Source organism: Apteryx mantelli, chromosome 3 (assembly GCF_036417845.1).
Source record: "Apteryx mantelli isolate bAptMan1 chromosome 3, bAptMan1.hap1, whole genome shotgun sequence".
Lineage (NCBI taxonomy): Eukaryota > Metazoa > Chordata > Aves > Apterygiformes > Apterygidae > Apteryx > Apteryx mantelli.
Window position 1 is genome coordinate 105,942,934 of NC_089980.1, and position 27,495 is coordinate 105,970,428.

The following is a 27,495-nucleotide window of genomic DNA, read 5'->3' on the forward strand; positions in this document are numbered from 1 at the left end:
CTTGCTGGGTAAGCCCGAGTGGGGTATATTTGTGGATCAACGGGCCTTTGCACTCCCTCCCCCCCAAAAAAGCACTCGAGGGAAGCGGCATTGCGCGCGCGAGGCCCGCGGCGAGCGCTGTAACTGCGCCAGCGGCGCCGGGCCGGACCCGCGCGGCCCCTCCGGCAGCCCCGGCCCGCCGCCGCCCCTCCGGCGCCGCGGGCAGCTGCTGCGGGACCCCGCCGGGCCCCGCTGGGCCGGGCCGCGCTGGGCCGGGCCCGCCTGCGCTGCCGGCCGGCGGCCGCGGCGCACGGGCCGAGCGGTGGGCGGTAGAGGGCGGGCCCGCCGCGCCGCGCCGCGCCGCGCCGCGCGCCATTGGCTCGCGCGGGGGGACGGGCCGCTTTACGCGGCGCTCCCATTGGCCGGGGCTGCCCCTTTCCCCCTGAGCTAATTGGCGGAGCGGGGACGGGATCCCCTTTGGTTCCTGGGGGCGGGGCGGGGGCGGCGGTCACCTGCGGCGGGGGCAGCTGGCGCGGCTCGGCGCCCCCGGCCCGGCCCCCCCGGCCCGGCCCCGGCCCCGCCGAGCACCGGGGGCGCCCCGCAGCTGTCAGGGGAAGCGGCCGGGGCGCCGGGAAACAAAGAACATGGCGAGGGAGGGAGGAGCCTGCGCTGGCGGCGGCGGCGCGCCCCCGCCCCGGCCCCTCCTTCCCCCGCCGGGAAGGGCGCTCCGGGGGAGGACAATGCCCGGCCTGGCCCGGCCCGCGGCGCCTCGGGGGGCGGCGCGGCGCCCGCCCCCGCCCCGCGCGGGCGGCCTGGCGGGACGGCGGCGCCCGGCCCCGCCGCGCCCGCGGAGCCGCGGGACGGGGCTGGCGGCGCCGCGTGGGCCCGCCCGCCCTCGGGAAGTTTTGCCCGGACTCGGAAAGTTTGGCTCGGCTGCGCGGCGCGGCGCCACCCGGCCCAGGTAAGGGGAGGGCGCCGCGGTCGCCGCCCGCCGGCGGGGGCGGCCGGAGCGGGCTGGCGGGGCGCCGCGCACCTGGCCGCGCACCCACCTGCGGGGCCCCGCGCTCGGCCCGCTCCGCTTCACTCCGCTCCGCTTGTCCCCGCCGCGCGCGGGGGGCGGCGGGGCCGGCGGTGACAGGCGACGCGGCGACGGGGCGGTGCGGCTGCCCGGTACGTGCGGCGCGCCGCGCCCGGCTGCAGGTGCAGCGGCAGCGGCGGGTACCCGGGTGCCGCTCCGCGCCGCCGGCGCTGCGGGGCGTCCCGGGCCGGGAGCGGCGCGGGCGGCGGGGGAGCCTCGCCGCCGGGGCTCGGCTCGCGCGGCGAGGGCTCGGAGCGGCGGCCGCGGGCCGGCGTGCACCGGCCGCTGCCTGCGCCGCGCTACCGCCGGCGGGCAGCGGCCCCGGCCCGCGGCGGGCGTGGGGAGGAGCGGGGGGTCTGGGTCCGTCAGCAGGGACCGGCCGGTGTGGAGGGCGCAGTCCGCGGCTTCCCCCCCCCGGCGCCGAGGCCGAGCAGCGGCCCGGCCCGCCTGGGCGCGCGGCCGCGGAGCGAGATGCCGAGGGGCTGCGCGAGCCCGACTCCGGGAACTTCCCCGAAACTCGGGATTTTCCGCTTCGCGCGGCCTCTCCTGAATAACGTCCGCGGGCTGCGTCACGTGGCACCCGGCACGGGCACCACCGAAATGTCTTCCCGAAAACCAAGCTGAAACCGCACCTTAGTTGCTGTTGCAGAAGCAAAAACTCTTCGGACTGTTTTCTTTCTGTAATCACACATAACTGTGACTCTGTTGGCTTTTCTTTTTCTGCCCCCAAATTCTTTTTGAGCTGTGCTCTTGAATAAATATGGCTTATGTGAAAATTATTATAATAGTGTTGTGAGGCCTTAGTCGGGGTTTCGGCCCCTTTGCTTTAGCCATTGTGCCAAGGTGCAGACCTGGTGTTTGAAACTAACCCGCGACTTTGAGCATCCGGTTCGAGAGGTGATTTAGATGGATCTGTAGTGAGTAAGCTATTCAGTGAAAGCAGGCATCTTTTAAGATATTTTAGGCGGGTACCTGAAACTTGAGTTTCCAAAAACTTTTAGACGTAAGAGGATATGTAGCTGGTCTGACTAAAATCATCATTAATGTGTTCGTAATTAATTCTGTTACAAGGTTGGCAATCTCTCTTCTCTTTTTTCTTCCCCAAAGACTTACATCCAGGTAGCTAAATGGCATGTTAAAAACACGCTTGCTCTCACACACGTGCTTTCTCGTGCTTTCTCATGCACGCTCTCTCTCACATGCTCTCTCTCTTTCTATCTCTCCCCCCACTTTTTTTTTTGTAGTAAGTTATTATTTACTAATAAGAGAGGCAAATGCTTCTTCTCTTTTCACTCACACCCTGAGCTGTTAAAGTGAAATTGGTGGGAGAGGGAGCAGTGTCTCTGTGCACTTGATTAAACACTAATAAAAGACAGCATAGTAATATTAAAGCCAAGAGTGTAAATAGCCATTATTTTCTAGAAGAGATTAATTAGTTATTATCTTTATATCTGCACAAAATATAGAGGGTGTAGAATTTTAATGTAAAAATGGCATAACTGTTTTAGAAGGTACTGTTGCACATTGACTGAACTTAAGAAGAATATCTCTTTAAAATGTGTTGACATTTAATTGACCTTTGAAAGTTCATTCTGTTAATCATACTCAAAGCGCTAAAGCTATGGTTGACTGATCTGGTGTTCTTACATTAAGTCGTGCTCAGCATATAAATTCTGCAGCATAATTGCTACTTATTGAGCAAGAGTTTCTTTTCTTCTCTGAAAATGAAAAAAGTTTTACTTTGCCTCTGGCTGGATACTACTTGTAGAGTTTTGAATCAAAATGCTTTCCTGTCATTAGTTGTTGTGAAGGGTGTGGCCTGTAGTTAGACAAGAAATTCCATTACTGAAACTGTGTTTTTCTCCTTCCTGAGGCCTCAAATAGGGCAAGGTAACCTTGAAGGTTACTTTTGTGTCTAGTATGAATCAAAACACAATGGTTCGCTTTTTTTTTTTTAAGCTCTTCTGAATTCAGCTGTCTTGATGTAGCAGCCTGAGTTTAAAAAGGTTGATTGCAGAAGATTTTAAAAAAAACAAACAAACCCCTAAAACTTGCCTATGAAAATCAAAGGTAATACACATGTTAAAATGTGTACTACCTGCATTATGGCTGTTGTCCATAGCTTTGTTCTAACCAAAGCATACACAGACACTCAAATTAGAAATGTTATGTATGAGGTTGCTATTGAAAGATCTGAGTAAAGATTAATTTCTGTTATGTTCACATTCCAAAGGGTAGGTTCACAGGTGAAGTTAATACCTCCAGCAATGTTTTTGATGTTTTGACACCTCGTGTTGTATGTTGAATGTATAAGTCCATTCTGTTTCTTTGTGAAAAGTGAGTAAAATACTACATGTTAAATTAAATATAATATCTGTGATTCCTGATAGACTGTTAGCTCTTTGCTGTTACCATTGAAAACTAATAGCTCTTACTCTTAATTATAAATCAATTTATAAAGTTAGAACTCTAACAGTGCTGCTGCCATAGTTTTCTAAACTATTTTCTCAGTGCTAAATTTGAAACTGGAATCCCCTTCCCTAACTGTGAAATCAGATGTGATGTTCAAGCTGCATTTGCAATTAAAAATCCTGCCACTACATACAGTTAGGCGCTATTAAGGGGTGTGTGTGTCGTCTTGGGAGTGTTTTCACGGGTGCTGTGTCTACCAACATGCAAATGCTTTGAATACTAAAGAGAGGTTTTGTTGTGGTTGAGTTTTTTGTTTGTTTTAGTATGATGGATAAAGTGTTGCATGTGATTAATTTTACTGTATCTTTAGAAAGCTGAGTTAAAATAAATATAACAGCATGTCTGTACTCTGTGTACAGTTGACAGAAGAAGATGGCAAAAAATCCCAGGAGTTTACAGGCTTCTGTGTGCAGATGCCTGACTTCCAGATGGTCTGATGCCCAGTAACCGATAGTTAGGCACCTGTTCCAACTATATGATCTGTGGGGAAAGGTTAAAAATGGCAACCTCTGAAACCAATGAATAGAAGACCTGAACTGACCAGCAGGAAGTGCTGAGGGATCTGACCTGCAGGTCAGCTTTCACAGAGGCTTAGGTCTTTGATCTCGCTGGATGAAGGTGTTTATACATTCATATTATTTGCAATTGCAACTACTTTACTGGAATTAGATGCCTAAGTAGAGTCAGCTTTTTCTTACAAAAACAAACACACAAATAGATCTCTTCAACAGAAAGCCAGAAGCTTACAGCCTAGTCCACTTATACCAAAGGTCCTTTTTAAAGTCATCTTGCCAATTTGGAGGAGCGATTTGAAGTTGATGGCGGCAAGAACTCCTGGGCTGAGCCTCCCCTGTTGAAATTGCTGGACAAAGCATAGGATCACCAGAAGGGTGTAGGCAGTCAACTAGGGTAAAGAAAAGTCAAATTCTGGTTCATGGTCAGAGATAAAAATAATGGGAATTTAAACCTGAACATCTCACATCCTAGTCTTAAGGTATTGGACAAAAAAGTCTCCTGCATTGCCACTGCATCCCCTCAAATCCTGACTTCATTGTCAGGATAAAGGGCAACTCTCGAAGTTGCACTTTGAAAAGTCCTCTGCATTTCAGTGGTTGAGGAGTGACAGAGGAAGGATTTGAGAACCCCATGGGGATTTGGACATGGATTACTGATTCAAGCAATTGTTGTGAAGACTTCAATGTTTATACACACACCCACTGGCAGAAGTTTGTACTTTGAGAGTAGTAGGCACCTACAAGGTTATATAGCAGCTGAGCAGGGATGTTGTAAGTTTTATTCCTATCTAAAACTCTGTCAGACACCTGAACCCTTGAGGGTTGAGAGGGAGAGACTCATGAAGATGATGGTTGATGTTCTTTGTATCTGCATTCCTAGATTACTCTGAGGAGGATAATGTGAAGTCATTCGCTGAAGATTATGGCATTGCATGAAAGGAATGTAACATCAGGCCATACATTAATAGAAACAGGAAAAGCTCATTCTCAACTTCTGCTTGTTAATCCATCAGCTTGCATATAAGCCCTTTGCACTGGGAACTTGTACTGAATAAATGTAGCTTTTATATAAAGGAATCTGCCCCACCAAGTATATTTTGCAAAGATTAAGAGCAAAGAAAGATTCCCTCCAGTCTTTTAAGTCTAGGTGTGTAGAAAGTGAGTTTTACATTATTTTCTAAGACTACTTTTGCTTGTGAGATTTTGTGCTGAGTAAAACAGGAAGATTGTGTGGTTCTGATTAGTGTTATCCAGATGCCTTTCCTCTTTAACCCCTTGAAATTTAAAAGCAACTTGAGTTAGAGTGCAAACATAGATAGTTTAGTTGTATTTTAACATACTCGCTGGTCAAGGTGAGCCTAAGCCATCCTAATGCGACATGCTTGACATAATCCAAAGGGGATTAGTTATTAATACATTTGAAAAATACATTCTGGTGTTGCTTAAGTGTTTTTCTGCATGACACGCATTCTAAATTAAAGCTTTTGTGGAAACTTGATTACAAACTTCCTGTGAGTTTAAACACCTGAGACCTTTTTTGGAGCTGTCAAGATATGCTCTAATAGCTCTAATTTTTAGCCAGCTACAAAGTTAAATTTATTCAGTGGGAATTTTTTTTTGCTAATGAATACCACAAAAATTTTGGAGATGGAACCGTTTCACAGGTGTCCTGTCCCCTTTCCCATTTCCCTTCTATAATTTTGGGCGTTTATTTCTGCTAATCAAAAGCAAAACAGTTACACCAGTTGTTTGCTTTTGTAGAAGGCTATGCACAGGGAAAAAATTAGAATAGTTGTTCATGATTTATATTGGGGTTTTGAAGTGTGAGGAAGAAGGAGGATAATTTTAGGTTCCAAATGCCTGAAGGTAACGTTACTGTTTCTTTCTTTGTGCCCTCTTCCAATCCCCGCCCCATCCCCCATTCCTGGTCTTTCAAAAATGATCTGGATGGTCCTGGTGTTAGCCATTCCACCTGGGGGTCACTTCACTTTTCCACTCTCATGGCTTTCTAGTTTGTGTGACCTTCGGCATGGGCGTGCTGAAGTCGATGTCTGCATAGTGTTTTCCTGAGCAGGCTGATCCTTTCACAGTAGCTTAACTAGCCTGTAAACCCAATCCACTTTCTTAAATGGTTGGTTTAATGCATGCCGATCTCTTCATGTGACTGACTTGTCTGTGGCTTAATTTAGTGGATTATTTCTTCAGTGAGCATATTATTCCATTGTATCTTCTGCCCCTAGAAAAGGGGTAGGAAAGGACTTTTCACACTGATGAGATTACAGGTTAAGTGATATTTAAAGGTGTAACATTAACCGGATTTCAGGTTCATGACCCTGTCAATATGATGCCAGCATTTTTATACAATAGGTTAGAGTATTTTATTGCAAACTGTGGGAACAAGCAATTGTTTAACTACCTTGAAGGTGATGTTCACCCTCATTCTGTTCCCTCATGCCATAAGCCTGGTCATACCCCAAAAAGTGGAAGCTGTTGGAAATAAGTGAAGAACTGGACTTGAGTAGACTTAATGCACCTGGTCTGTGCATGTGCAAAAGTTAATGCATTTGCTGTTCATGAACTCTATTTTTGTTCTATAAGGGTGTTAGTGTTTAGCACATGGTGTTAACAAAGTTGTTTTCTGCGCATTTTAGTGGATGTGTTGCTTAACACAGTACACAGAAGTTCTCTTGCATCTAATACAAATTTCTGGTAACGTTAAGTACCTTTGGGGCATCAGTGCCTTGTACAACTTCATAGGTAAAGAAAATGTAAGCTGAAACCTTGGAGACTCTTCCTCAGAGTATGGAGCTTGTGTGATTCACTACGTAGCACATAAAGATCACCACACAATAAATAATTGTCTTGCTGTCAGAGTTTTTGTTAGCTTTGATATACTAGAGATGAAGGACAAATATTGTGATTGTGCTAATTATTTGGGGAGTCTTTAGGTCCTAATTGTGCATTTGAGCTTTGTAGAAGAGAGGTAGTGATAGGAAAAGTGGCCTTTCCTGTATTTCCCTCCTCTTCTGTCCAGTTCAGATTCGTGCTGTGTTCTGGCTGTGGGCAATCAAAGGTAATTCCCTAACTGATTGTGCGACCAGATTTTGGGGATAAAGGAGATCCTGAAGTCAGGACTAAAAGTGTAAACTTCTAGCATGTGATGTGTTGGGTCACTGAACCAACACAAGGATCAGAGCTAAAGTCCTTGCCTTTTTTTCAGTACCAGAGTGGGATATAAAATACATTCCCAAGATATGTGACTTGAGATAAAATGACATGTCCTGAATAAAGCACATAAGAAACATGAGAGATGAGAGCTTTTGAAAAAAAGGACAAAAGTGTCCTAAAAATTCTTGGGGGATGCTAGGGCAGAGGTTTATGTTTGAAGATTTTTCTGGTCAGCTCAGACGTATACTCACTCCAAAGTACAGGGTTCTCTGACATGGACCATCTGCTGTGGTAGTATGTCCCCTGTGTAGGAGGCTTGTTATCCTTGTGGCAATGCTTCAGCTTCTGTAAAATCTGTTGCATGTTCATCTTGCCTCTTTGAATATGAGTGATGAGGCTGAGGAAGTTGTGTGTTAGAGGTACTTTGTTCACCCTGTTAAACCTAAATCAAAGTTGCTTGCTAAACTTGGGAAGTTGTATGTTGCTCTCTTGGATATCGCTTCTCCTAAATGATCGTTCAAGGAGATCATTGCTGTTGGGGACTGTTTTCTGGTCTAAAACAGGCTCTTTAGTCTTCTGTTGATGGTTACACAGTCTTTATATTTATCTATGTAACATTTCTCTGAAACAGAAAAACACTAACAATGTTCTGTGTAGGGAACTGAGATGCATGCTTATGCTTAACTTCAGGCAGGTCATGTACTCTGTGGTGGAGCAGTAACAAGCACCTGTGTCTGCCAATGAATAGACTAATACTCTAAACAACTCAAGTATCGTTCGCTTTTGCCAGGTGATATAAAAGGGTGGTTTAACCTATTTCACCTCCCTTTTTACACAGTGGCACTTAAGTACTGAAAGCTTGTTGATATCACAATGGTGCTCTCATGACACTGAAATGTAAAGTAAGAGACAATTGTATCCTGTCCACTGATCCAGCAGCAAAGTGTAAATACTGCTGATTTCCCCACCTAATTTTCTATTGTTGTTGGAGCTGGTCAATGGACAGAAAAAAGTGTAAGGAGTGTGAATCAATAAATGATATATTTTGAGTATACACATTTCAATTAATAAGCCCTACTTACCATATTTCTTGTGCTTTTGTTTTATGCTCATAATAGAGATTTCAGAATTGTCAAGTGTGTATCCTTTTTCTTCTATTGATTGTTTTATTAGTTCCCCTTACTGTGTTCTTCTCATGCTCTTCTCTTCTGAATCTATCTTTCTTTCTTTTTTTCTCCTATTAATCTTTTTCTATCTTGTGTGTTCATCCATCCAGCTGCAAAGGGTTTTTCTGTGTTCCTTTTCCTCCATAAAAGAATGAATGAATAAATTCCTTCTCCATATCTTAAAGACAAGATGTAACTAGGAGGAGTCTGGGGATTCTGCTTTCCTGAAGTGTTGCTCAGTCTCAGATTTATTGTATGGTTGGTTTTGGTTGTATGATCTGTAAGTCTACATACCTCTTAAAAGAGGGAATTTGTTCTACATATCTCTGCTCAGAAATTTAACTTCTTCAATATAGGTTTTGAATACTTATGCTACCTAAGCAGTTAACCTTTATCTCCGCTAATTGAGAGATGGCTGCATTGAAAAGTAATGTGTCACTTTAAAACGCATTCTAAATTTTAAACAACTCTAGCAGCAAAGGACATGGTTTTGATAATGGTTGTTAAAAGCTGTCTGACTTATTCCAGACAGTCTTAATAATGAGAACTATGTGATCTGAAATACTGAACTTCTGGAATTACAATAACTTCTGTTAATATGTGTGATACAGATTTCTGGAAACTTGAGGAGCAGTCTTCCAGCAGCCAAGGAATGCAGTTCCCCCCGGATGTGTGGGTATCTTGCAGAAATCGAACAGAAGTGGGACAGACCAGTAGTAAGAAGTAAGTTTTCATTCATTTTCCAGACATGTTTCTCCTGAGGTAGCTGTTTTTTAAGACTTGTAATGCACAGTAGTATTCATTCATGTAGATCAGCTGGATTAAAAGCTGAAAATTATTACACAGCTGGGAAGAGGCCCAAGAAAATGCACTACATGTTTATGCTTTTACCAAACTTTAATTTTGACATCTCATTTCAAAATGAATGCTCTATATTTCATTTGTGTGTAATTTCAATTGCTTCTCTGCAACCGCCTTCACATTGCTCAGTGCAGGGGGAGCTTGCCTCTTAAGGCAGTTCTTAATGAGCTCAAATGCAGTTGGAAGTGGATTCATCAGCAACAGTGGGAGATATTCATTCTGTATCATAACAGCTGTGAACTTGAGTCCATATATGTAATGTGTGCTTAATCTTCCTGTGCTGTCAGTGATAGGAAGAGGAGGAATAACTCTTTTCCATATTTAATAATGAACTTAAGCAAGGCTTTTGACAGGCAAATTGCAAAATGTATGCTACAAAGCAAGTTAAGAAATAATTTTTCATGATTCTCAGTTTTGTAAGGCTTTTGATTTGCATTTTTATCTCTTGGTATTTCATTGTTACTCTAATATGATTAAAAACTAATTTACTTGTCTGAGTTTGCAAATCACCTCATCTATATGGAAGGCTATGGAAAAAGTAGAGGCACTGTAGTTTTACGGTTGTCCTTGAATTCTATCTGGACTTAAAAACCTTTATTTCTTTCACCAATAATTCCTGAAATCTCCAAACAAGATTAAATGAGAGTGAGAGAAAAATGATCAGATTTGTTAACTGAAAAGTGCTTAAGCACCACTGGTTTGTCCCTTTCTTCTCTGTGACATAAAGTATAAATTCATGAAGATGCTGAAAAGTGTGTGCTAGCCTGTTAGAATGATTCTTCCTTTTTCTTACCTATATTTTTTCAAAACTTTATCAAGATCAGTATCAATCAAATCCTATTACTTGATGTTTAAATCTCAGATACTTTCTACCTAAACCTTTTTATAAGAACACTATACAAATTAAAATATAGTACAGTAAAGATAACTGATTACATTCTTTTGCCTACCAGTTCGTACTGTGTGATAAAATGCCTCACAGTTTTGGATTGACCTTGCATTGACTTTCGTACAGATATAATCTGTTTGATGTCTTTTAAATGCTGAAAGGAAGCCATACGTGGAGTGAAATTGCACATTGTTGCTGACATAATGTCCTTCATCTAATTAATTCAAACTAATAGGATCTCGTAGTCTCCCTACTTTTCTCCCCTTTTTAAGTTGCAGATATTAGGCCGATACATTTACAAATGAAAGACTAATCTGTTTTGTGAGAAGGTGTATCTAATTTTTTTTTTTACAAACCTTATCGATTGTCTTGTGTAGTGATTATTCATATTTTTCCTAACTGGCTTATGATATACAAGATGGAACTTGTCAGAGTAGGCACATTTCTTTCCTTTTTACGTAAGTGTTAACACAGGAAATATATTTCCTTTCCCTTGTGTCTTTGGACAGACCTCACACAGGGATATAAGTATCTCCTTATATTTGCGCCTAGGGAAGTTGGGCACCTTACTGAGAATTTCGTAGTTTGTCTTGGTAGCTCTGCTAAGTAGAGGGAGAGTCAATCTCATGGGTTTGGAGTGGCATATAGATGCCAAGTGCTAAGAATTCCTGGAATGTGGAGTTGCACAGCACTGATAAAGTTTGCTTTGTTTCCTTAGTGACTTGACCCATTGAGAAAGTGTGGTTTCCTAGGAAGCTTTAATAGCTCAAAGTTGGTTTTGAATAAAGGGAAAGGCCCCAACATAATTCTGCTTGTTTTCACCTGCTGCCTAAAAGATTAATTTTCTTAACCTTAGTATAGAAAATATAACCCTGAGTTTTGAAAGTGATTTATAGAGATCCTTCACATTTATCAGTTTGAGTAAATACGCCACAGGCTTCTGCGTTTCAAACAACTATAAACTTTTTCATAAGCTGGTGAGTTTACAATGTGGTAATTTCATTTCAGGGCAAGAAAAACAACTTCCAATTAGAGTGACATAATCACTCTGCTTACATACTGTGGTTTCATATGACTTCAGAAAAATAGTTGAGTGATTAATTTTACCCATCAATAACTTAATAAGGAAACTGGAGATATAATGAAAAACAAACAGCAGACCTGTACATCTGGGGCGTTATTATGCCACATCTTTTTAGCTTTTTCATTTGATGAGAAATGCCATTCTGTGAACTGTGTGAAATGTGGCAACAACTGGTTAGCTCAAATAATTTGTAAAAATTTTTATAACAAGTTTGAACTTTATTGAAGCCTTTGCAGAGCTTGATCCTGGAATTCCTCTCTTTTCCCCACAATCCCCCCTTTTCCCCCAGTTTTATTAGGAAGCAAACACTGCATAAACTAAGTTCTAATATCACAATTTCCTCACATCCATTTTTCAGAAGGGAAGAAAGCCATCCTGAACACTACATGGAAATATTCTTAGAGTGAGTTTGGTTCTATTTTAGTGTCTGCTGCTATTTTTAGTCATGTTGCTGATAAGCTGGTTTACTCAGTTGTGTAGTAATGCAGTTTTCATCATAAACATGACAGGATTGCTCTAGTGTCTTGGAGACCAAAACAGATTACAACAATGGAAGCAAATTGCTTTTTTCATAAAATTTACTTAAATTCTTACCAAATGTAAAATAAGCTACATAATTCTGTGGATGTAATACTTGAATAGTGAATATGCCTGGCTGTTTGAAAATGTTCTCCTGGAAGTTATACTTTCTTTACTTCATTTGTAAATACTTGTAAAAACAGCCACACAAACATCTGCATGTAGCAACACAACAACAGAAAAGAAGTTGTAGCGTTCTTAACTAACCTGCTTGGAGGCCTCTGCATGTTAATAGTGTAAAGTAAACAGCTGAGGAATGTGTATTGCTGTTGACAGTGAGCGACTGTAAACATCCTCGACTGGAAGCTGTGAAGCAGCAGATGGGGCTTTCAGTCGGATGTTTGCAGCTGCCAACTGCCACAGACGTCAAGAAATGTTTGACACCTAAAGCATAGTTGTCTGTTTAAAACTTCTATTCTATTTGGTTTGTCACAGACATACAAATTTAGGCCAAACCTTTCTACTTAGTACTAAATCATTCTTGTGATGTCTGTGTCTAAATATCTAGAAATAGCTCAATTATTGGTAGGAACTGTGAAATACTAAAAACTGAGTAGCAAGCAAAAATGGAATAAATTAGCGGTTTTATTTTTAACTAAAAACTTAATTTTAAGTCTTTAAGTTTCCATACAGCTTGCTTTGCTGTGCATATTGCTTGGCTCAGTTACTAGACTCCACTAAACTTTTTACAAGACTAGTATGCACATTTAGCGTCTCTTTAATAGTTCATCTAGAATTTGAAATCCTAAGCCTTGTAGGAAGCAGTCACTTACAGGATTTTTGGAAACTAGGAATACGCTACTTATAGCAACTGTGGAAAAAAATTACGAAAATAACTTTTCCTGGAAAGGGCTAAGACTGCAAAATGATGGGGAGAACAGGGAGATACCATTTGATTTGGCTCATGTCTGACGTATCATAGCGTCTCAGTTGTTTGAGATTCTAATGATTCTCCCCCCTTGTTCCTTTTCCTTTCATTCTTTTCCTTTCCTTGTCCCCTTGAAAAAAGAGGAGGAAGTGCTGAAAGCTGATTCATACTTTTCTAGAAGTCAGTTGAGACAATTTTAAGACTCCAGTCCTGCCAATTACTTTTATGTGTGGGTGGACCCCTGTACTTAAATATGACACCAGGATTTTAGCTGTAGAAAATAGTTTGTGATTGGGATGGTATTAGCCCTCTTATTTAATGATGACTGCTATCATACAAAAGAGCAGCGAGGTTGTAGCACATAACTGGTTTAAGTTGATTTGAAAGCACTTGTGCATTCACTCTTGCAATGATCTGTGTTTTTGTTGGTGTGCGTGTTAGATAGCTAAGGTTTTGGTAAAGAGTTTTGTTAACTTTTTTTTTGTTGCCGATATCCTTTCTCAAGTGTTCGTGCATGTTCGTATAAAAATATGAAGGGGCATATCCTAAACATTAATATATTCCTTTACCTTTCATATAATATAATCTAAGACTCTCTGAAGATTCTGACCTGCTTTTCTGGCTTTGTTGTTGGTTTTTTAAAGGAGCTATGTCCTGGTCAGGATTCTCATAAAACATTATTGACATGTCTACTTAAAGTGGTATCTGCACAGTTCAGAAAGAATGCTCTATATTTGACAAAACTTTATTAATCCATGCTTTGCAAATAGCTTTTAATGTAGATTTGTTGGTTTGCCGTAGACTCAGATTATATTGTATTTCAGTAGTGCTCGAAGGCTCCTATTAGGATTAGCACTGTACATCATCTTGCATGCTTTGTCATACATAGTAAGATATGAGCTCTTCCACCAAGGGATTACAATCTAATTCAAGACCAGTTATCAAAGTGGAATCCAGATAATGTGGGCAGGGAACAAATGGGAAGAGTGAGTGGAAAACCATGGGGACAAGGGGTGAGGCTTAAGGCATGATTATACAGAGTAGCTGTCTGCATGTGTTGGTGTCTGAGTTGTTTGCTTATTTAAAACGGAGGAAGAGAGAAAAGATATCTAATTAACCAGTTGGTTGTCTAGCTATAAATATTTTGAAAGAAGATGTTAGGATGTTTTGTTAGGATGGTATGTGCGTTTGAAGTTGAGAAAGAAATGGCTGAAGCTTGGGGTGTGTGTGTGTGTGTGTGTGTTCTTGTTTTGCTTTTGGTGCAAGTACAGCAGAGGGGGCAGGTGATATGGAAAGTTGTTTCCAAAAGACTTTTCAGAATTTCTTAGATTTGCAAGAAAAGATTGCAGTGACCTCGGAGAAAAAAGAGCCAATGTGAATGCAACATTTGGCCTGGAGGTAACTTGGCAACATACAGACTGGGTTCAAGGGTCAAGGTGGACATCAGAATTGGGACTTACACACATTGTAGAAGTAACAGCAATTTTCCTTGCGTATCTATGACGAATGAGAAATGGGAGTTCAAGACAACAGTCAGGCTATAGTTTTATAGTTGTGAATGATGAAGAGGGATGTTACTGCTGACAAAGTGGGACAATAGAGATATGTAGTTCAGCGTGTATGATATCAAGTTCTTAGGCGGATGCTTTTGCAACCTTTCTAGGCTTAAAACTAGCCTTACTGACAACCCAGAGAATTTCTTAAGTGACCTTGTAATGAAATTCATGAAAGTTGGACCCACTTGAGAAATATTATCTAGGCAGAGGATTCTTAACATAGTGTCCTCATCTGGAAAGCTTCTCTATGTATTTGAAGAAGAGGATTGAGCAATAGGAGAGAACTTGCATAGGCAGAGTATTTAATATCAGAAGCATTAAGTACCTCCTGTGAAGATTTACATATTGATAATATTTGTTCTTTGGCAGGAAATTCTTGCAATACCCATTCTATTACTCTTCTTCCTGAATTACGTACTGTCTCAAAGTTCAGCATGTTTCCTCTTGGAAAATGTAGTAATATGTTGGGACTGTTTTCTTCAGGCTGTAATCTAACTATATGCACATGAAGAGTTTTCTTCCAGAAAAACAGCTACAGACAAGTAACCTGCTCTTCTGTCAGCCACCAGTTAAAACCTGCTAGGGCTAAACTTTAGAAGAATATTAGAAGAACGGTCCATAATTGCTGTCTACAGTGGAGGCAGGCTGCAAATTTTGTATTATCCTAAATACCATTGTACATTGCTTTACCTGGTACTTGTTGAGGTCACTATCTCACCTGGAACTCTGTCTCAAGTAGTTCTTAACTAGAATTTGCTTTTAGGATGTCTTCACACATTTATTGAAATGATGGCTATATTCTTTAAAAAGCTGCTTTCCTACTAAAACCCGTTAAAAGTGAAGAAAACATAAATAAGGATTTCTGGGTTTGATTCTGCAGAAGTTCTATATCTTCATGAGGAAGGAGGGAAGAAAGAGGGAAAGTTAACCAGCATGACTTACCCGTGCGTATTGTTTATGGAAATTATCTTTAAAATATCAGGACAGCTGTTGGAAAAAGCACAATTCATCTGCCTACATACGCGCTTGTTATGAAGAGAATACAGTTGATGATGTGAATGGAAAACTTTCAGTACAGAGCTGCTGTTCCTACTCAAGCCACACTCAGAAACATAAATTGTTCAGATATGTGGTTTAACTCTTTGGTTGAAAAGTGACAGTGTTTAATACCACACCTTTTAGGGAGTCGTCTTTGTTAATGATATGAGAAGCAGCATTATACATTAGTGTTCGGTGTGTTTGTTTTGTTTAAAGATAAAGTAAGAGAGGATGAACTAATCCTGTAGTTCTTCAACCAATCTAAACTTGAAAGTATGACTGTTGTGAGTTGTACTGGGCATATAACTTTATTTTTCCCTTGAGCAATAATTTGTAGACCAAGACGCGTGAAATCATTCCTGCTTTGTACTGGTAGATAATAAAACTTCATGCAGACCGTTCTGTTGCTTTTTCCCCTAAAGCTTCAAACAGTCAGTATGAAACAAACGGATTAAAGGATATGAAAAGGAAGCCACGTGCTGTGCAGTGACATAGTGGTTTTCCACATAATGAGTTGAGGCATTATTTTAGCTGTAGATGTATATGTAGCTTCTTTTATTTAACAATACTTCTCTTAATTTAATATGCATAACCAGTATTTTGAGCAGACTCAACCTTCCTGTCATTGGCACTTAGTTTCTCTTGTGAGTAAATTTGAGATATTTTGAGCAACCTTCTATCTTGAGTGTTGCTAAAGATTTTCTTTCCTTTTTATTTTTTTTCCCTTGTGTGCCCTATGATTAAATGTGTACCTTCAGTGATGCTGCAGAGCAAAGCAAGCAGACTCCAAAGCTTCCATCTAGCAAGGCAAGAATATCAGTGGAAGGGAGGGATTTTGCAGTCTCTTCCTGGGCATCCTGGTGTACTTCAGTCAGTGGTTGCTCCTTCAGCATCTGCCCAGCAGAATTCTGAGCCGCTTTCTCCTCCTCATTACTCTACTGTTTTTTTTATTTTTCTCTCAAGTAAGGGCAAAATAAAATAGCATTTCGCTTTCCAGAATGCTGTGCAGAGATCTTTTCTGTCTCTTTGCCTTGACTAAATCGTTCATCTCTTTGCTTTCTTCCACTGACTCGCTGTTCTTCATTAGAAGCAACTTAAACTGCCTGTCTTTTGTTTTCATGGCCATCACAACCTATATATAAACTCCCACATCCAGTTGGCCTATAATGCTCTTCTGCATTACTGACTTGAACTTTTTAATCTCTTCACAAATAAAAGAATAATCAGTCAACAACCTTTCTAAATACTTCAATGCAATATATGCTCAGGAAGAGTTTGTGTACTCTTCTGAAGGCTACAGGTTGCCAGATACTTTCTTACAAGAATTTTTATAGTACTTTTTTTTTTCCCCCCTTGCCTTAATCACCTTCTGTGCGCTTTGAGAATGGGATTAATACCTTCTTATTGCAGTTTAGATTTTGCTGAGTTGGTTGTTCCATTTCTAATGTGTGCTGCCACTCCTGGGGAAAGTGTCTACCTTCTGATACTATGCAGAATGGTGAAAGCAATTGTTTAAAAAAAAATACTCATGCACATGCACCCAGACTCGGCAGCAAAACTGGAGATAATATGATACGTATCAGGACACAAGGGGAAGAAAGAGGCAAAGGAGATTGTGCATTAGTTGCCTGGATCTGTGTGCTGGGCAGAGTAAGTCAGGCTTGTATTCTAGAATTTACTAATACAATTAGTTTCACACACTTAGCTGTTTCTTTTTTTATGATGTTATTCCATATATAAGCTCATTTGAAGCTCTTGCTTGAAACTTACTGTTAAAAAAAAAAGGGAGGGGGAACTGAATATCTAGTCTATTTACACTAAGAACAAAATGCTACTGTTCCTTTAGAGTAAGGATCTTATTAGTGTCCCAGCAAGGTAATGTACAGATGCTAGAATTTACTATGAAGTCCCTCTATTTTGACCGTTGAAAGTTACGTAATCTTAAAGCCTCTATGCATATCTGATAAGATTTTGAGATTTGTAGCAGTGATTAATTCTCCAGCTATAAATGCTCTTCATCAACATCCTGAAATGTTTTCAAAACATATGGAGGGGTTTCTAACAGCTTAAAATAAACATCAGCAAAATAACTGAAAGCCTACTTAAAACATATTTGCAACAATATCTACTATCTCCTTGAAACTGTACCTGTTATAATTCTTTTTTTTTGGTCTTTCATATCAATAATAGTGTCCTTCAAGACACTCTAGCCAGTGATTAGAACATAAGATTCTATGTAATGCAAGAAAAATGGTGAAAGGAAGATAGACTATGAAGGTACAGCAAACTCTGTTTAGAGGAGTAGGGAAAGATAACCTAGGTAACATAAACGCTAACTGCTGCATGAGCACAGAAAGCTAGTTCAGGCCCTAGATTCACTGTGTAAAACCTATTACTCCCCAAACTAGGAGCAGTGGGGAGAAGAGTGAAGCAACACCCAAATGGCTCTGCAGCTAACGTCCTGTCTGATAAGCCATGCTAAACCTTCTCTAATTCTTCTTAGAGTGAGTTTCTATGTGCAGCACTTTCCTCCCAAGTACTGCAAATGGGTCAGACCCATTTGAAATACAGCCAAGTGCTTGAAACTGATGGGTCAGACCCATTTGAGATAGCTGTATATATTCTGCAGGGCTTGTTAGATTAGGCCCAGCACTGTGACACTGCAGATGTACAGCTTTTTGACCAAAGGTGGCTCTGGAAGCAATACAGCAGCCACTGGGAATATCACATCAATACAAGTATCTGTGAATTGGCTAAGTAACCCATGAGTGGTAGTTAACTACTCTTTGAAGCTGAACAAGAGCATTTGCTGTCCTGGACAAGTAGGTGGGTTTTCTTGTTATTTTCTGAGCAATTAAGCTTCTTTATAAAGAAACAGGACTTAACTTTCTGTAAGTAAATATGGTGTTGTCTGAATCTGAAAAACATTGGAAATGTGATTTTTCTGTCCCACTGTGTGTTGTTTTATTTTTGAATATTTTCTGAGGATCCCATTGCTCATAAAAGTCAGTAGGAAATACCTATGAGATAGGATTTGTATTGCTGAACTTCTAAGGCTGTGGTGCAGACAAGTGTATCCGAGCTGGTTCATGTTAGGCTCACCTGAATGAAGGAGGAGAGGCCTTTTACAGGACAACTCATCTGATTTGTTTGAGGTATGTATTCAGGGATGAGCTGAATTGTCCCCAGTTGTAATGCATATTTCTCTTCTGCATCTTTAAAATCAGTCTAGTATAACTAGCTCAGATGTGGGTATCTCAACTTATAGAAGTTTATATCTGGTCAGATGAATCCAGTTTTTTGCTCTTAAAGGAGGAAATTTCACAAGGTGGAAAGGTCTTGAAACACATGAGCTTGAAAGATGGAAGATGAGCAGAAAGAGCACTTTGTAATGGCTTGCAAAAGTCTTACTCATTGTCAAAGAATCCACAATCAAGAGAGATATCAAAGATAAAATGGCTGAGAATAGAGGTGCAAACAGCTATTAAAAATACTTCCCCCCCCCTTCCTCCTTCCACCAGAAATCCCTAAATAGATGGCTGCCAGCTTTTATTCCATGAATATAAATTAGCAGATTAGTGAAGCAATGTATAAAATTAGTAAGAAAATGACATGGAGGGAGGGAGGGAGGACATCTGGACAGTTACAGAAAGAAAGACTTTATTAGAAACAAAAGATGTTTTAATGTTGGTGCTCTGTGACCAGCTAGAAGTCATATAGCAGTGCAGAACGATAAAAATGCTTGATTTGTCAGGTATGTGGCCAAAAAGCTAGATTTTAGTCATGCATAAATGTTGATGACATTCTTTCCATTTTTAACAAGCGAGGAGGATGTTTAACAACAGCTATTAAAATACAATGTAAATTAGATGATGCAAATAACTTGTGTCAAGGAGTTTGAGAATAGCAACATGAGAAACCCTCTGGACTGTTAATCTGGAGTGCTCCTATTTTATTTTTAGATTACAGATTGAAACTAATTTATGCCAGTGCTTAACTGGGTGAGTAGAATGTATGATTGCTTATAGTCTGTCAGCTTGACATCTGTTTTGGACAAAAGTATTGAAATAGGACTTGGATCAAAGTAGGTAAATAAAGTAAATGTGAAATACTAGGAAATGGAACTAGTCTGCTGTGTTATTTTTTTATTTATTTTTTTAAGTCACTCTGACTAGTAGTCTCATATAAATACTTGCCTTTATGATATATTTCAAGATATTTGACTTGGAAACCCAAACGTTCTGAAGAAAAAAATGAAATTGTAAGAAGTCTAGATACCATGCATCAGATGGATTAAAAATTGTCAAACAGGTGTAAAACTGTGACTATCAGTGGCTAATCATCCAGTGGTTGATGACTGATATAAATAATCCTCAGAGTGGAGTGGTCTAGGCATCAATTCTTTACTTTCGCTTGCTTAGCTTTTTTTTAGTAGTTGATTTTGATGTAGAGAAAACCGGAGGCATTCTTGTCAAGCTGTAGATGAACTAAATATTGGGAAGGTATAACGAAGATGTGAATACGTCATACTGCAGTATGAAATGGACAAACATGGAAGAAACAATGCCAAAAACTTGAAAACAAGCATTGCAGATAATACTTTTAAAATTCTTTGATTTTTTTCACTCAGTTTTGAGTTGTTCATTGTTCTGTCAGGCAAAAAAGTCACCTCTGTACCTCTGAAGTGTCTGATCAAAAGCATTCTTGCATTCTTTAGTGACAGGGTGGAAACAGAGTGCTAACCAACCCTGTGGGTACAATGTTTTCAAGAGATCAGCCTTTAACTAAAGGTATCTTAAAGGGGCATAACTTTTATTTTTTATAAGGCTGGATGTTTAGTGTCTTTGGAAAGTCAGGCCTTTAAGATACGTCTCCATGTAGATAGCAAAGATATTCAAGGCTGTCTTATGGCTTGTGTTAGATGGTATTTTTGAAAGGAGTAGAACTTGACTGTATAAAAATAACACATTAAAAGCGTCATTTGAGAGTTTACAGAGTTGTCTGGTCTCAAAATTGAAGTAGCTGAACTACAGATTACCTCTAATGCTTCAAGATACAACCCAACTACAAGATGAGGTTAATAGATTGAATTCCTAAGTCAATCTGTCTCTGATTCATCTTTTAAGTGTTGTTCCAGATCTTTAAAGTACGGCAAATTCACTACAGCAACAAACGTTTCTATTTCTCTGAGCATACTGAACAAGTAAATAACTCCAGCAAAATCCAAATGCAATTTGGCAAGCTAGAATGCTGCTGGAAATGCTTGCCAAAATTGCCTTGGCAAAAGCTCTTCTCTGTTTTCAGTAGATTTGGATTGAAATCAGACAAGATCTCAGCTCTTTCTCCATGGAAACCTAGTGACTGTGTTAAATATTCCTACTACTGAGTGAACTGTGTGTAATGAGTATAGCTGTAGAAATGCTCAGTGCAGGGTGGCTTCCTTGCACACCATCCCTCATCTTTGAGCTGTGAGAACTGGGTTATAACTGCATTAATGGAGTCATTCAGATGGTCATTAAATAAATGGAAATGAACAACCATGTGTGCTTATAAACTTTACAATTATGAGACAATACTTCCTCCAGTGTTTAAAAGTTAGTAGTTGTTCCATCTAGTTCTGGCCTTGGTTTGATTTTTGATTTCTCTAGGCAGAATGCAGTCAGAAAGGCTTTTGCGTTAACAGCCAGGAGCTTAATGTTTTTCTCTGGGAAACAAATCACAGAAGATGGAGGAGCCAAAGAATAATGGAAAGAAGTCTATCTTAATACCATCCAACGTATTTTTTTCTTAAAATTTTCTGTGGTGCTAGTAATAGCACAAATTCAGATTAGATGCAACTGTTTCAGCTATATTTGTTGGTAGTATGGGACAAATGATTTGGGGGATTAGTTAAGCTTTCCAGGTATATGTGGTGATAAGAAACAGGGGAATGGAAAATAGCTAGGTAAAGTATGTGGTGAGAATTAGGATGAGGGGAGTTCTCTCACAGAGAAGGCAGAAAAAAATGTCACTTTTACACTTTGTTCAAACAGTAAGCAGATGAAGAAAGAGCAATAGATGATGGTGAGCAGTAGAATTGGGGGCGGGGGTGTGGGGGGGTGAAGAACTTGCAGTCTAGAGAGAGCAAGAAAGCCAGCATGAAATTTGAGATTTGGCATAGGTCCTGTTCTTTTATTTACTTTTTAAATGTTGTATCCCTGACCTGGTATAGGGTAGAATCCTCAGACCATAGCAAAATGCTAGTGTGGCTGGTAGTGATGCATAAGAGGGATGCTCTTGAACACACTGTACATGTAGGATTTAGTTGCCAAAAATTAGATAGCATCTCCCTCTGGAGGTCTTTAAAGACATCTCTGTCTGTGCCAGAAACTCTGTACTTATTTTAGGAAGGTTGCGTCATTAAGTGCCTAAACCTGGTAATTATCCTTGATACTCTAGTTGCTTCTGTCCCACCCTGCATGTTCAGTAAAAAAAAGAATGCCTGACAGAACCAGATTGGTCACTGACTGAATAGGAAAATCAACCTGTTCCCTATAATTGGGCTTTGTGTTCCACACTAAAGAAAAGTTGACTAAGGAAATGATGCAGGCTGCTTATATAGAAAACTTTGGCATACAGGTTCTAGTCTAATCTTTTGGCAAGAAATTATGTACATCTGCTTCTTCAGAAGACTAGACCCTAAAGGAGTGGCTGCACAGGCCAAAATTGATTAAAATCTCTTACCTAACACCAAAACCTAATAATGAATAGCCTAAGACTCTATTGTACAAATGGTAATTATACTTATCATGTTAACTGCCAAAAGACAAAGGGTTGCATTGAGTTCATCCCTGGTGCCAAAATTTAAGTTTATTCTTCTGCAACAAGTTTCTATGCTGTCTTCATAGTCGGTGAAGATTTAGTCAACTCAGTGGGGTCTAGATCGCAGTTCAGCTGACTAGTGCTTAGGGGCTTGGTTCACTTGCCTAAACCTAATGCCATTTAGGATCTCTTGAGTATTTGGAAAAAATGCATAATTCTAGTGATTATAATCTGGAACCTACAGGGTTTGCAAGAGAGGCAGCTGGAGGTGAGATGGGATGTCCCAGGGTGTTTAAGATGGCAGCAGATACTTAGGGGTAACTGAATTATGCCCAGGGTGTCTGCTTTGGATGAGCTGAATCTTTCTGAAGGCTTCAATGACTGTAGGGGAAATTTATATGACTTTATATGGTTTAGGCATCTTATCCATATTTGAATCCTACCTTAAATATCTTTGTGTCATTATTCTTGAATCTGCAGATAACCAAGCATACTTATCTGGATAAAAACTGTGCAAGAAATTCTCAGAAGAATCATGATTTCACCTGAGAATGTCAAAACAGTGCATCTTCTACATACAACATTACATTGTCAGGAAGTGTTAATAGCATTTAAAGATAACCTGGGATTTAATTCCCTGACGAAGTCTCTTGTTGCAGGATTTAGTATTGCTTTTATTATTCTTGAAACTGTAGGGTCCCTCAAGTCTGTCATCTAACTCATGTGGATGTTTCTCTCTAGAGCTATGTGGAACATGGGGGAACTTTGTAAAGTTGCTAATACTGTGTTTGTCCTCTACCATCTGACAGCCTAAAGACAAGAAGCTAAAGGCTTTCAATTTCAAGATGGATCAAGTGGAGCATATTGGAAACCTGTAAACAAGAAGTCTCTTCTCCCATTTTTTCCCCTTCAGTCTGCACCATAGCAACTATCTGAATATAAGGATTTCATGTCTTGTATGAAGAAATTTGTAGAGAAGCCTTATTATTCTTTTGTTCATTCCTATCACAAAGGTATACTATATGAACATACTTGATGCTGTCTTAGAGATTTGGGTGTCTCATTCATAGGAGGAAGCAATTGCAAATATCAGTTTAGTTAAAAGTTTTTATTTTTCTCTTAAGCTTTCTTCCCTATCTGTGTACTGAGTTGCGAACCCTACTGCAAAGGATTTGTGAACTTGTGCTGAAAATAACATGTGTTTTCTGACCTGAACATTTCTCCTTCTCAGTAGGAAGATCTACAGGTTCTGCATTGGATAAATGTAATGAAATTGGTAGCTTTAAGAAATGGAGAACATAAATGTTTCAGTACAGAGTTTGAATAATTAAAATTTGGAACTAAGTACATTTTAGCCTCGGGCATCTTGCAATTGCTGTTTATGAGGAGGATGTTATTTTAGAATGACTTGGATCCTTGGTCAATATTACTGATTTTAAGACTGGTTAGCCCTTATACTGCAAGTTGAAGGTATGTTGGGGGGGGAGAAAAAGGGCAATTGTTTCTCATAGGATAGACACAAAAAGCTGTAGCCACAAGATAAATGCATTGAAAGCATTTTTCTTACTGGACCCAGTTCTAAGCCTGTATACTACTTTTCTGCAGTTACATACATTTTTTTTTCTACTGCTGACTGTCTGATATTCGTGAAAGTGCTCTCACAGTAGGTCTTAAACTTGCATATTCCCCTCTGGATGCCCAACGTCAGATGCACACAGGATGTCTTGACTTCAGAGGTGCTTATTGTCTACAACCTCCCTGGACTTCAGGATCCAAGTGTACTAATACATCTAAGTTAAAATAGATTTGGAATTGTTACAGGAATGGTATCTGTTACTTAAAGTCCGTCAGACTTTTAGCACTTCCTTTCTGATGTCTTAGGCGCATCGGTAACTATACTTTGTCTTATCTTTGTCAAAGTTTCTCTTACAGAAGAAAAGCTTTCTAAACAGATGGCAGGCTACACTTGTTAGGTGTGTTGAGTTACAAGATAATGGTATTATGAACAGTTGCATTCTCTGTGAAAGCTCTAAAATAAGCAAATGTTCCTAACTGAATCTGTAAACTGTCTGTTGTTTGTTTTCATTGGTGAAGTATCTTTGTTCCTAGAAATACAGTAGCTCTTAATAAAAGTTGTATAGTTCAACTTCTAATGTATAGATACAGCACTCTTACTTTTAAAGGAAGTGCTCTCTAAGTTTTTTTTTTTTAAGAGATATTTCACTATCACAACAAACCTTTTCTATTGTATGAAGTGTGTGTGAAGCATGTGCTAAAAATTGCATCATGAACATAATCAGGTTAAACTGTGATTTGTTTCAGACCTCATTTTAAGTTTCCAGTCACTTTAAACTTAATAAAATACTTGCCTTTTAGAAAACAAGACTTATACTTTCAAATCCAGTCTGAAAAATTATTATTGTTACAGTAAATGTTGCAGCAGATAATTTGCTTTAACTCTACCTTTCTAAAGAATCTGAAGACACAGGATATAAAACTGAACACCATTTAATCTTCTCTTCGATATTTATCGTTCCAGGATGGTGGATTTTTTTTTATTATTTTTTTTTTAAATCAAAATCTGGACCCAACTTAACTTTCAACTTCAGTTCCCCTTTTAGCATCTCTTAACACTACTGTTGTGCTGGTGAGAGGTGTCATGTTGCTGGGTTCTCAAGAACAAACTTTCCTGGCACTGGGACAAACAGCAGCAGGACGGATTTTTCTGTTATGAGGAGGGCATATGCATTACCGTGCTTCTTGAATCCAGTTTTTGACCTCTACTGAGATGGCTGATGATGGTGGCATTGTCATCTCTGATACTGTTCTGCAGTAGATTTAGTGCAACTTGTGATGTTTGTCTGGGCTTATGAGGAGGCAAATGTCAGTAACTGAAACCTAGAAATATCCTACTTCTTCTCTGTTTGGCTAAGCATGTCTGTTGAATATAACAGAATAGGAGAGAAAGTAGATGTCATTTGCTTTTTCATATTGTCATAAATCAAATGTGGGATTTCTCCATGTGGGATAACTCCATAACAAACAGCCTGTAGGGCACTTGCTATCAGTTCTCTCTTCAGTTTGTGTTTAGCACAGAGGCTAAAACTGGGATGTTGCTGAACCCCGTCTAACTTGTCAGTAGTTCAGATAAGACCTGTAGAATTGTAGCACTGGTCAAAAATATCTCCAGAAAGGAAGTACCCGAGCTGCTTACATCCCTTTCTTCCCCCTTTAGTACTTGGCAGGCTTTCACTTAGTTTGGTCAGGAAGTTAATACCATATGGTAGCTGGAGAGGTCAGTTACATCGAGCAATCTGAAATACTAGCTGCCTGCTCTCATCTTTAGCCAGGAAGGGCATAGACAGAATTGTAGGCAGTCACTTGATTATTATTAATTTTTTTTGAACACCCCCCCCACACACACACTTCTAAGATTTCCTGGTGTTTTAAGTCTTGGAAAAGAAAATTAAGCCTCTATCCACTGTACGATGCCTTAGTCTAGAAGGGGTTTCTCAATTGCAAGTTACTTTCTCTGAGAAGTAGTCTGCTAATTTTTGTAGTAAGGAGAAGGTAGATTCTGGGAGTGAGTGGCAGCATTCCAGGTTGACATGATGATTCAGTCCTGAGTAGGGCAACAGGATGTGATTTAGCAGCCACTATGGGGGAGGAGGCTTGGAAAACTTCTTAAAACATTTATTTCTATTGCCAGGCCATGTGCTTATAAAAATTCTTATGCCAGAGCCTGTGTCTATCTGCCCTTATCTTCAACTGCCGACACTCGAGTTCCTTCCTTCCTGCTTCTCCGATGGGGCCTGGATATCTACATTGCCTCTGACAGTTCTTTGCCTCCTACTTCCTAGCAGCAATGTCTGTCACACTCACATATCGGATTGTAGGGCTAGAAGAGAGGTACAAACAAGAAGAACAACTATGATGCAGTCTCTTATTTGTGCTTGCCTCATGTTATAAGAAGGTTGTATGATGTTGTAAATTTGATTCATATGCAAAAATGTACGTTGAGAGCAGCTTTCTACTGTTTTCTTATGTTAGTAACTAGAGATTGAAAAAGCACTTTAATTACCAGATAGACTCAGTTTTTCAAAAGTTATAATTATCGTGAACTTGATGTTCAACATTTATATTTATATATCCTACTCTTGAATTATAGTTGTCTGTATTTATTTGCTTAAGTATGGGGTACAGCATGTACTATTTTGATGTACTATTTTTTGATGATCACTGTATTGTTCCACTTCCTTAAAATAAATAAAATAAAAATAGGCCAATACTTAGTAGCATGCTAAGTGGTGAAAGGTCGATGCTAATTAAATATAGTTGTCAAAGTGCATACATGAAGAATTGCAGCTGACATAGAATCTTAGTATATACTTCAACTACCCTTGCTTCCAGTTTGCTAGAACTTTGTGAAAACATTAAGAGTTCAGTTAAAGTTATTTCATATTGGCTCTACTTGGGCCTCTTATTTGTACAAGTATAAGTTAGGCAGCAAGAAGAGGGGAAATGGGTATGGGAATAGAGAACTATTGCTAAATTGGTACATCTTAGTTTCTTTGTTCAACATAAGATTTACTTAAACCACAGTGAAATGGATGTGGTTTTTAATTAAGCCTCTGTATAAAATGACTAAAAAAGTATCAATGTTTGACTAATGCATAGTTTACTGCTTTTTCATGAAAAAAAATTTTCTGCTTCAAACTTTTTGTTAGAAAGTATCAAACTGTCATATCAGTGATATTCCTGTTTCTGTAAACACTGTCTATGGCCTGGCTCCAGGACTCTGTTTGTTCAGAGAATTAGTTGGGAGACTCCCTTCCAACAGAGGAAATGGGCTGATGAGTATAAGCTCTTGCTCAAGATTGTTCACATTCACAGAAGCTATATCCTCTGCAGGAAAAAAGAACTTGGATTCTTGCCACAATGTGTCCATGATGTTAATGAGTGGGAGAAGCCGTGTGTGCAGTGCCTGCTTCAGCAGTAATCTGCTAATTCAGGGAAGGGGTGAGAAAACAAAGTGGAATTTGTTGAAATTTAAATGTGACACCTAATCCTGTTCTCATAGCACAAGGAGTGAAAAGCATTGTGCTGCAGAAGGTGGGGTGAGAGAGGAGAGGGAGATGAGCCATTGAATTTACCTGAAATCTATGCATCAGGAAGAACTGGATCAAATGAGATCTGGATCCAAGCCTTGTTTCAAGTAAATTCTCTTTGCCAAACAGAAGCCTCAGCTGAGTTTCTGTAAAACTGAAGTCCTGCTTGTTTTCACCCCACAGCAACTGTTGTTTAATACAGATGAGCAATTCGATCTTCTTGGGTTGCTCGCATACCATAGTGATGAGTCTCAGAGAAATACCAACAAAGAAGTTTTAAGTTCACTGCCTATTTAGGAGAATACAAAGTATGTTCAGGTGAGTTTACAAAGT

General features: G+C 40.2%; 1 long non-coding RNA gene across 1 annotated transcript; it reads left to right on the forward strand.

Annotated features, from left to right (window-relative positions):
- Positions 1-852: 852 nt before the first annotated feature.
- LOC136991599 (uncharacterized) lies at positions 853-26,306 on the forward strand. Its single transcript, XR_010883811.1, has 3 exons — positions 853-940; positions 8,990-9,101; positions 22,864-26,306. It is a non-coding gene; the product is annotated as an uncharacterized lncRNA (long non-coding RNA).
- The last annotated feature ends 1,189 nt before the right edge of the window (positions 26,307-27,495 follow it).